The sequence below is a fragment of the Rutidosis leptorrhynchoides genome, chromosome 11 (genome assembly GCF_046630445.1).
Source record: "Rutidosis leptorrhynchoides isolate AG116_Rl617_1_P2 chromosome 11, CSIRO_AGI_Rlap_v1, whole genome shotgun sequence".
NCBI classification, from domain to species: Eukaryota; Viridiplantae; Streptophyta; class Magnoliopsida; order Asterales; family Asteraceae; genus Rutidosis; species Rutidosis leptorrhynchoides.
Genome location: NC_092343.1, coordinates 97,862,190 through 97,874,852, shown reverse-complemented (window position 1 = coordinate 97,874,852; position 12,663 = coordinate 97,862,190). Strand labels below are relative to the sequence as shown.

The 12,663-nt window shown below is 31.6% G+C and overlaps 1 pseudogene; it reads left to right on the top strand.

The window, feature by feature from the left end:
- LOC139874797 (shikimate O-hydroxycinnamoyltransferase-like) overlaps positions 1-12,409 on the top strand; it is a 74,977-nt pseudogene extending 62,568 nt beyond the window's left edge.
- The last annotated feature ends 254 nt before the right edge of the window (positions 12,410-12,663 follow it).

Below are 12,663 nucleotides of genomic sequence, written 5' to 3'. Positions count from 1 at the left end.
TGGGCGCACCACTAAATTGGCATTGATTAGTTACCATGTGTAGAATTTGTCCTTTGATTTCATAATCTGGCGCATTAATGTCTGGATGAGTAATTACGTGACCTTGGCCAGTGCGTTTAGCTCTCATTCGGTCTTCCATACTTAAAGGTTCCAGATTCTCCATGATTGAATTTGTTGAATCTGAATCACTAGAGGATTCTGATTTAATGGTTCGTTCCTCAACAATCTCTGTTTGAATGATTGGTGGTTCTGGAGGAAAAATTAATGGTTCAGGATCTATGAATCGTCCCTGAATATTCTCCGGATTCTCAATTGTGAGGTCAGGTTCAAAAAATGGATTATCGGAAATTTGAATTGGAGTACTTGGTCGACTGGATGACGATTCTAAAGTAAAATCAACGGCGACAATATTAGCTAGATGTCTTGATCTGGTTACAGGTGGTGAACGTACAAAAGGTGGTGAACGTCTTGCTCGGTGCATTCACTGAATATCCTATTAGTTTTTAAAAGGAAAGAAAAATTATATAAGTTATCCAATTAATAGACTTTTCTGATTTTGCCCACGTTTCGAATAGCCAAAAGATGCAGCAGAGGGGCAGGATTCGTTTGGTCTCAATATAATTGAGTACTGTTTGGCTCCAATAACCCAGTCCACGTACAAATCCAACTATTACTACAAACCAGAAAATTTTGATGTCTATCAATTTAACCACTTAAAATAAATTTTCGTAATTTTAAGAAATTTAGATAAGAAGTAGAATAAAATTCTAAGTCCTAAAACTAGAATTACGAGAAATAAGAAAGAAAAAAAGAGCGCGTCGAAAAAGAAAAAGGGTTGAAAAATAAAAGGCGTCGAAAAATAAGAAAGAAAAAGAGTGACTTATGAAACTTTAAATCACTCGACTAACCCAACCTTATTACTATCACTAACTTAAAATTAAAATTGCAAATTGAGATTACTAATTGGAGTGATAATTGATACATAGGTAAAAGGCGTCGAAAAATAAAAATAAGAAAGTAGCGCGTCTAAACTTAAAAAGGAACTAAAAACTAAAAATTAAAAGTTGCGTCTAAAAATATTAAAGCTTACAAGTAAAACTATATCCCAAATGGCAATATCTTAAAAAAGAACTAAAACTTAAAAAGGCGTCGCAAAATTCTAGAGCACTTAAATCTTAGTCTAAAGAAAAAGCACTTAAGGGATTTTACGGCAAAGCTTAAAAATCTAGAAATAAAAATAACTATGGCAAAAACTATGACTCAAAACTAAATACGAGCGAAAAAAAATACAAATTATACGCTAAAACAATTAAAAAGGGACAAAATATAAAAATATACTAAAAGTTGTAAAAATTACAATTTTTATAAAAATATTATTTTTATATTATTTATTTTATAAAACTATTAATTTTACAATTTAATTAAACTAAATATATAAAATAATTAAAACTAAACTAAATTAATTAATTAATAAAACCTAATTAGGGTTTTAAAATTAATAATAATAATAATTATCCGTAATAAATGTTGATTAGGGTTTCTGTAGGTGTCGGGGTGGCTCCGCGAGTTGCGGTACTCCAGGCAACAAACTCCGCGAGTTGCGGGGTTTGATATTTCAGATGAGGTGGGTTCGTTTGACAGGTTTCGTAGTTTTTTTAATATTTATATTTTTTTTATTTTTTTGTTTTTAATTTAATTAAAATATAAATAAAACTTATATTTTAAAAACTAAAATAAAAATAAAGATACTTATAATTTTATAAATAAAAATCTTAAAAATAAATTTATAAATATTTTTTTTTCGGTTTATTTTTTTTAAATAAACACAAAATATTTAAATAAAACTTATATTTTTATAAAATAAAAATAAAGAAACTTTATAAAACTTAAATATTTAACAAACTCTTAAAAATATTTATATTTTTGTTTTTCTTTTTATATTTTCGAATATTTAAAAAGTATTTTTACAAAAACGTATTTTTATAAAAGTAAACTAAAAATAAAAATCTTTTTTTTTATATTAGCGTTGCGCTTCCGGCTTTTAAGCAAGAATTTGATTCCCCGGCAGCGGCGCCAAAAATACTTGATGTTTAAAGCTAAGGGGTATAAAATACTATTAAATTTTATAAGAAAATACTATTAAATACGATACAATTTTACACAAGATATTTATTTATTTATAGAATGGATATACTTAAACCTTGCTACAACACTTATAGGCAGTGTACCTAATCGTACAGTAGTGTAGTTTTTAGTAAGTCCGGTTCGTTCCACAGGGAATCTTTTAAACAAAGCTTAACGCTATATTAGTTTAATTTATAAAAAATACAAATATATATATATATATATATATATATATATATATAAGTAATATTATTATTTTAAAGGGGGGTTTTTACCATTTAATGACCGGTTTGTCGATTTTAAAACTTTAGTCGCAGTTAAAACCTAATGTAAAATATTAAATAAATAAAAGACTTAATTTAAAGCATAAAGTAAATAACGATAATGAAATTGCGATAAATAAAAGTGCGATAAAATAAAATTACGATAATTAAAGAGTACGAAAATTAAAAGTGCAATTAAATACAAAGACAATAAATAAAAGTGCAATTAAATACAATAACAATAAATAAAAGTGCGATAATTAGAAGTGCAATTAAATATGAAAATAAAGGAATTATGCTTATTTAAACTTCCGTAATCATGATGTTTGACGTGTTGATTTTAGTTTATTCCCATGGGTTAATTGTTCTTTGTCCTGGATTATTTAATATGTCCACACGGATTTGTCCATAATAGTCCATCAGTCATAAATATAAAGAGCGAAAGCCTTCATCAAATTATTCTTATTCCCGAAGTCAAGTATTCCAACTAATTGGGGATTAGAATTGTAACAAGGTTTTAATACTTTATTTAATGAATACACCAGGTTATCGACTGCGTGTAAACCAAGGTTTTACTACTTTGTTAACAATTACACCAATTACCCTTGAATGTAATTCACCCCTGTTTCAACAAGTCTATTAACTATTAATCCAGTTCCGTGTCCAGTAAAATGAATAATTATTGGTATTTATAGATATCCCGCCCACCGTACCCAGTCAAGCGTATGTGGTTATATATAAATACGTCAAATTATAAGTTTGTATATTAAATTAACAAGGTATTGTTTAGTTAATATAAAACCCATTAATAGCCCATAGTCTAATTTCCACAAGTGTCGTTCTTTTATCCAAACCCCAATTATGGTACAAAGCCCAATTACCCAATTTTAAAATTTTTAGCCCAACATCATGATTACTTCGGTATTAAATAAGCATAATAATAACTTAGCTACGAGACATTAAATTAAAAAGGTTGAACATAACTTACAATGATTAAAAATAGCGTAGCGTTACACGGACAGAATTTCGACTTACACCCTTACAACATTCGCTAACATACCCTTATTATTAGGATTTAAAATTAAAATTAAAATATAAATTATATATATATCGTATAATATAGATAGAGAGATTGATATTTTGGATATTTTTTTACGATCAGAATGCGCGAGCTTTTATAGGCAGTTTCATAATTTGGGGCTCCGCGACTCGCGGTATTTTTCTTCTTCAAACTCCGCAACTCGCGGAGTTTGTTTTTATAGCTCACACAGCCTTGGCTCCTAGCTTGCCGACGGTTTATAATATATTATATAATATATAAATAATTATAAGAATTATTTAAATATTATATTACATTTATGTGCATAGTTGACTTGTAATTTTTAGTCCGTTGCGTCGAGCGTTGAGAGTTGACTCTGGTCCCGGTTCTGGATTTTCGAACGACCTTGCGTACAATTTAATATCTTGTACTTTGCGTTTTGAATCTTGTATTCTTGTAATTTTGAGACGTTTCTTATCAATAATTAGAACCTCTTTGATTGTTTTTTGTACTTTTGAGCTTTTTGGTCGTTTGCGTCTTCAATTTGTCGAATCTGTCTTTTGTCTTCACCTTTTATTATTTAAACGAATATCACTTGTAAATAGAACAATTGCAACTAAAAGCTTGTCTTTCTTGAGGAATAATGCTATGAAATATATGTTCGTTTTTAGCATTATCAAAATATAACTTAATTTAAAGCGTAAAGTAAATGACGATAATTAAAGTGCGATAATTAAAATTGCGATAATTAAAAAGTACGATAATTAAAAGTGCAATAAATAAAATGACAGTAAATAAAAGTGCAATAAAAAATGAAATAAAGGAATTATGCTTATTTAAACTTCCGTAATCATAATGTTTGACGTGTTGATTTAAGTTTATTACCATGAGTTAATTGTCCTTTATCCTGGATTATTCGATATGTCCATCTGGTTTTTGTCCATAACAGTCCATCAGTCATAAATATAAAGTGCGAGTGTCCTCGTCAAATTATCCTTATATTCGAAGTCAAATATTTCAACTAATTGGGGACTTAAACTGTAATAAGGTTTTAATACTTTATTATCAATTACACCAAGTATCCTTGCATGTAATCCACCCCTGTTTTAATGAGTCCATTAACTATTAATCAATTCCCGTGTCCGGTTAAATGAACGATTATTAGTACTTATAAATATCCCACCCATCGTGTCCGATCGAGTGTATATGGTTATTTATAGGTACGTCCAATTGTAAATCTTTATATTAAATTAACGAACTATCATTCAATTAAACAAATATAAAGCCCATTAATAGTCCATAGTCTAATTTCCACAAGTGTCGTTCTTTTGTCCAAACCCCAATTATGGTACAAAGCCCAATTACCCCGTCTTTAATATTTTAGCCCAACATCACGATTACTTTGATTTAAATAAGCATAATAATAACTTAGCTACGAGACATTAATTTAAAAAGGTTGAACATAACTTACAATGAATAATAATAGCGTAGCGTTACACGGACATAATTTCGACTTACACACTTACAACATTCGCTAACATACCCTTATTATTATTAATCTTAAATTAAAATTAAAATTATATATATATATATATATATATATATATATATATATATATATATATATATATATATATATATATATATGTGAGAGAGAGAGAGATTGAAAATTATGTATGAAATTCGGCCAAAACACGCGAAATTTATAGGACCTGACCCAACTTTTGGGGCCATGGGATCGCATGGCCTGCTGGATCAGGCCACATGCTTTTGTTTGCAAGTTTGCCAACGGTTTAAAAAAATAATATATATATATATATATATATATATATATATATATATATATATATATATATATATATATATATATATATATAATTTTAAGAATTAATTATATATTATATTATATTCATGTGCATAGTTGACTTGTAATTTTCACTCCGTTGCGTCGCGCATTAAGAGTTGACTCTGGTCCCGGTTCCGGATTTTTGAACGTCCTTTCGTACTATTTAATATCTTGTACTTTGCGTTTCGCGGCTCGTACTCTTGTAACTTTTAGACGTTTCTCATCAATAATTTGAACCACTTTGATTGTACTTTGTACTTTTTACCTTTTTGGTCGTTTGCGTCTTCAATTCGTCGAATCTGTCTTTTGTCTTCACCTTTTATTATTTAAACGAATATTACTTGTAAATAAAACAATTGCAACCAAAAGCTTGTCTTTCTTGAGGGATAATGCTATGAAATATATGTTTGTTTTTAGCATTATCAGGTTTATTTTCTTAAAGCTAAATCTGATGTATTTAATACATTTGTGAAGTGGAAAGCTATGGTAGAAAATGAGACTAACTTGAAGGTCAAGTACTTGAAGTCGGATAATGGAGGGGAATATTGTAGTCTTGAGTTTAAAGACCATTGTGCAAAGCTCGGTATTAGAATGTTGAAAATGGTACCGGAGACACCGCAACACAATGGGGTCGCCAAACGTATGAATCGTACGTTAAATGAAAGGGCTAAGAGTATGAGACTACATGCTGGTTTGCCTAAGATGTTTTTGCCGGATGAGGGAAATACGACGGCTTATTTGATAAATAGGGGACCCTCAACACCGTTGGGTTTTCGAATTCCCGAGGAAGAATGGCAAGGTAAGAAGGTGAGTTATGGTCACCTTAGGATCTTTGGGTGTAATGCATATGTAAAGACCAAAGATGCGGATAGAGACAAGCTTGAAGCTAAATCAAAGAAGTGTATTTTCATAGGCTACGGGTCGGATGAAATGGGCTATCGTTGTTGGGATAACGAGGCTAGAAAAGTAATTCGTTCTCGCGATGTTACTTTTGATGAAGATTCGGTCTATGGCAAACTGAAAATGGGGAGTCCTAAACCGGGTAATGTTACTTTTGACGATGTTTCTATTGATGATCTTGCAAGTTCTAGTGGGAGTACGGGAAACAATGAATTGCCAATGAACGGTGAGGCGTCGAAAAATGCTAATGATGGGGATGGTTCGGAAAGCGGTGATGATTCCGAATATAATGCGAGTTCTAGTGATGAGGAGGAAACAATGAAACCGGTCCAACCATTTCGGTTGCTCCTACACTAAGAGGCTCGACTAGAGTGCCCAAACCTAATCTTAGGTATTCTCCATCAGCAAACTACTTGCTCTATACCGAGAATGATGAACCCGAAAGTTACATTGAGGCAAGAAAGACAAAAGAATCCATACAATGGGAGCTTGCCATGAAAGAAGAGATGGGGTAACTTGAGAAGAATAAAACTTGGTCACTAGTGAAGTTACCTCATGATAAAAGGGTGTTGCAAAGTAAATGGGTGTATCGAATCAAGAATGAGTTGGATGGCACGAAAAGGTACAAGGCTCGTTTGGTAGTCAAATGCTTTCAACAAAAGGAAGGGGTTGACTACAAAGAGATATTTTCACCAGTAGTTAAACTGACTACTATCCGTTTGGTAATTTCTATGGTTGCATCCGAAGACTTACATCTAGGGCAACTAGATGTAAAGACTGCATTCTTGTATGGTGATCTTGTTGAAGAGATCTACATGAGGCAACCCGGGGGCTTTGAGGTAAAGGGTAAAGAGAAGTGGGTTTGTAAGCTAAAGAAAAGTTTGTATGGATTGAAGCAAGCACCACGGCAATGGTACTTGAAGTTTGATGATTTTATGAAGAAGATTGGTTTCTTAAGATGTGAAGCGGATCACTGTTGCTACTTGAAGAAACTCAAGTCTTCTTATATAATCTTATTGTTGTATGTTGATGACATGTTACTTGCAGGTTCCAACATGTCCGAAATTAATAAGTTGAAGGGATTACTTTCCCGTGAATTCGAGATGAAAGATCTTGGTGGTGCTAGGCAAATACTTGGCATGAGTATTGTGCGTGATCGTGTAAAAGGTACTCTATACTTGTCTCAATTCAAATATATTGAGAAAGTAGTAGAGAGGTTTAATATGGAGAATTCAAAGGCTCGTTCTATGCCTTTGGGTAGCACGATTAAGTTATCGAAAAGTCAATCACCAAAGACGGTAAAAGACAAAATGGATATGGAAAAGGTTCTATATGCATCAGTCGTGGGTAGTATTATGTATGCCATGGTTTGTACAAGTGCTGATATTGCTCAAGCAGTAGGAGTTGTAAGTCGTTATATGTCTAATCCGGAGAAAGAGCATTGGGAAGCGGTCAAATGGTTGCTTCGTTATTTGAAAGGTACTTCTAATATGGGATTGTGTTTCTCCAAAAACAATCTCATACTTAGGGGTTATGTGGATGCTGATTTGGGTGGATGTGATGATTCGGGGAAAAGCACTACGGGTTATATTTTCACAATAGGGAAGACGGCGGTTAGTTGGATGTCTCGACTACAAAAGAGTTTTGCTTTATCAACCACTGAAGACGAATATATGGCTATTGTAGAAGCTTCTAAAGAGCTTGTTTGGTTGAAAAACTTCTTAGGTGAGTTGGGTAAAAGACAAGACTATTGCGTCTTGAATTGTGATAATCAAAGTGCGGTTCATCTTGGGAAGAATCCAGTGTTTCATAGTCGTACGAAACATATCAAGATAAGGTATCATTTTATTCGACAACATATAAATGATGGTACTTTATTATTGGAGAAAATCCTTGGTACGAAGAATCCTGCTGATATGTTTACTAAGGTTGTTGGGACAGAGAAATTGAGGTTTTGCATTACCTCAATTGGTCTTCTAATGAATTGATGAGAGAAGACCCCAACTAGAGAATTAGAGAGTTAATGTTTCAATTCTAACAAATAGTGTTGAAGACCTTGTATCGAAAGTCTGCTCATCCAAAGTATGTGTTGAGTGTGCGTGTCCCAAATGGAGTTTGGCGGTATAATGGTGGTTTAACGTTCTTGGTTAGATCGTTGATATTTTGGGTTGAGGAAGGTTGGTTTGTTCAAAGTCTCCAAGTGGGAGATTGTTGGAGATATGGAGAACTTTAAACAATTAGAGGGAAGATTCCAGGAAACTCACACGAAGCTCCCATGAAGTTGTTAGGAAACTCACATGTAGCTTCCATGAAGTTGTTAGGAAACTCACATATAGCTTCCACGAAGTTATGAGGAAATTCACATGTAGCTTCCACGAAGCTATCAGGAAACTCACATGTAGCCTCCATGAAACTGTCAGGAAACTCACATGAAGCTTCAAGGAATTGTTTTTAGCTTACTCCTTAAACCATTCTATAAATAGACCCTCTCGTAACTCATTCTAAACACACCACAAATATTTAGTAAATACATTCTCTAGTTGGTCCGTGGACTAAAGCAATCACAACGATTGCATATAACCACGTTATCTCTTGTGTCGATTTACATTTCTTGCATTTATAATCTTTCGTTCATTAAGTGGGTTAGTAATCTTGTAGAATTACTATCGGTAAGTGATCTTGTTGAATCACTTGCGTTGTTTTGGGTCCTAATATCCTTACATGTAGAGCCCGCGGGCTGTCGAACGATCAACAAACCAACATCTACGTTAATGTTAATGAACGAGACCGGTATCAGCCTCCTCTGCCACCTGGTTATTTCAGGAACGTTATCTTGTTAACCTCTACAATATTAGCAGCAGGAGAATTGAATCTAACCCATCTTGGTACGCGGCCAGCAAAATTTATGTGACAACCCGGAAATTTCCGACCAAATTTAAACTTGATCTTTATATGTTTCCGACACGATAAGCAAAGTCTGTAATGTTGAAATCTCAAAAACTTTGAACTGTGTTCATGTATTCATTTACCCATCGACTGCTCTTGACGATTCACGAACAATTATGTGTAAAATAACCCGGATTTTTTCGTTAATATATATGAGATTAATATTTACACAATTAAATGTTTCCAACATGTTAAGCAATCAAACTTGTTAAGACTTGATTAATTGAAACGGGATTTATGTAAACGTTTGACCACCCTTTTATTCTTACGATTCACGAACGTCATAACTTGTATTAATTATATATATATATATATATATATATATATATATATATATATATATATATATATATATATATATATATATATATATATATATATATATATATATATATATATATATATTTAACATGAAAATAAGATAATTATATATCTCATTAAGTATATTAACAAAGTATTATATATATATATTTTTATACTACTAATTCAAAGAGTTTTTGAACAATATATATGTTACTATTTAAACGACGTAATTAACTTATGTTAAAATGTATTTACATATAAAGTATTACGAGTGTAAATACATCCTTACAAGTATTAAATATAGTTTATAATATACCAATACATATAAAGGATAGCTATACTCGTATTTTTGTTCAATTTTCTCAAGAATTCTACTCGCATTCATGCGGTATTTTTACCCGTATTATACACAGCTTCTAGATGTATTTACTATTGGTATATACCAATAGAAATCTATAATTATTTGTGTAATATGTCATCCATGACCTAATCAATTTAATATATCATCCATGACTTAATACATTTTAACTTATCTTAAATATTTTCACTAAAAACCAAATTTTCAAGCCTATAAATAAGCACCATTTCTAACTCATTTTTACACATTCATTTTCCAAATTTTACTTCCAATTTTCACACACACTTGCAAGAACTCTCTCAAGTTTTGTTCTACTACTTCTTTCCAGCAACTTTGTATTCTAAACTTGAGGTAAAAACTCTAATTCAACTCGTGTTCAATTCATATGTTTATAGCTATCTATATAAGAGTTTATAAACTAGAACATAGTTTAGTTGATTCTAAACTTGTTTGAAGAACTAATCTAATCTTTCTAACTTAACTCTAATAAAACTTATTTATATGTATTATGATGTTATATTAAGTTAATATAAGAACTTATAACTTGTACATATGAAGAACACCTTGAAACTTAACATATATCGTTTAATCTCCATTCAGTAAAAAGCGGGCTGTTTTGGGTTGGGAATTAAAAACCTTTCTTAGACTTTGAGTTCGAGACTAAGACTTTGGAAATATGTTAATATATGTAAATAAGACTTCCAGTATTTTTTCATGATTTTAGACAAAGTGGAAATATTTGATCAAAAATCATATATTGGGTGGGTGCCGGGATTCTTCCAAATCTGTCCACCGGCACAAAAAGTGGGTAAAACTCTGAATATTAATATATGGGCTGAACTTTTCGATTTGTTTTTGAAAAATTAACTTCTTAAGGAATCCATAGCAATTTGATTCACTTTAAACAGAGTTGTAATGAATATTTGGCGAGCAAAACAAAATCTGCTAAAATTAACGTTGTATGGACGAAATTTATATTGTAAAAACTATATTAACCATCTATATATATTTGGACATGTTATCATTAGTATAAAAAAATATTATAATCTTAGTTAATTTCGAGATTGTATATATATATAATAATCTTGGTACATTCCATGACAATAAGTATACAATACGTTTTGATAAATCCTAAGACAATAAGTATACAATACGTTTTCATAAATTCTAAGACAATACGTATACAATACATCGTGGGGTAATTCTAAGATTATATATATACCGATTATTGGACTGTTGAACATTTCAGACTATTTTGGACTACTAACATAAAAATGTTAAAAATTAATATATAAGTATTCTATGAACTTGTTTTATTTTATTCACATGTTGTATTATTATCTGAATCATTATTATTGTTATAGGTTCGTGAATCCAAGGATGACGGCCATATTTTTAATAAGCTGAAAACTTATTATTAATATACTTTTACTACCGTGAGTATATAGTCCCATTTTTAAACTCTAAAAATATTTTGAGATGAGAATACATGCATTTTATATTTTACGCTATGGACACAAGTACTTAAAATATATTCTACGTTGAGTTGTACCACCTTGCATATCTTCCCTAATAGCTTGGTAACTAATATTTACATGTTGTAAGAACATGTAAGCGCGAATTCTATTGATAGATCTATCGGGTTTGACAACCCCAACCGGGCTAGTCGCTCTAGTATTGTAAACGGTTGCATAGTACTTCGTTTTTACTACACTTGGTACAGTGTAGGGAGATTTCATAATAAAGGAAATATGTTACATTTATGGTTAAGTATGGTTACCGAAGCGCTCAACAACTTATAGAATACTTTTATACACTTGCGAGTGTACATATATTTATAACTATGAAATCTTGTGGTCTATATTTATATCGATGCTAAACCTATATATCTCACCAACCTTTGTGTTGACTGTTTAAGCATGTTTATTCTCAGGTCCTTAAGAAAGTCTTCCGCTGTTGCATTATCTGAGCAAGTTGTGCATGGAGTCTCATGCTTTTGTTTAAATGAAGTGTTGCATTCAATAAAACCTTTGTCATGTATTATATTCGACAGTTATGTCATGTGTGTAGTATTTGATAACCGATGTATCATGGGGATTATTTCTTAAATAATCATCCACTTGTTTAAAACATGCATTATGAATAATAATGGTGTGCTTTTCATGAAACGAATGCAATATTTTTCTAAAACGTATCATATAGAGGTCAAATACCTCGCTATGGGACCAATGAATAACGTACTGTGTTTATAGTAATTTGGACGGGTCGTTTCAATTTACGGCTCGATAACAAGGGTGAATGGCGATTATGTAAAGTCAGCAATTGACTATTTGGAACTACAACCTGATCTTGAGACTATGCCTAGTCGTATGGTCAAGTTGCTCGGAAACCCAAACGTTAACGTAACGAGTTTGGTTGGGTTCCCGATTCATGATGCTGATTTCGGATGGGGCCCACCTATATACATGGGACCGGGTGTGATCCCAATGGAAGGTTTTGCTTTTGTGTTACCAAGCCCGGTTAAAGATGGAAGCCTGTCTATAGTCGTTTCGTTGCATAGTGAATACATGAACCATTTTAGTAAATTGTTGTATGAAATTTTCACTTTTCATATGTCATCCAAACTTTGATTACGCCTATATCTATATTTTCTTTTAGCAAATGTCTAACTTTTATTTTACGGTTGATTTGTAATTGTATTTCTACTATTATCTTAAAATTTAAATGATTTTTCAACATCAATTTGTATTCAGTTGATCATTTACTTTTTAAGTCTATATATTTGCTAACACTACTACACAAATGAGAATGTAAACACCCAATGCAAACCGGTTTTTACCTTAACCCCTAAAAATAGGTTTGCAAAGTGAAACGAGACCGGTTT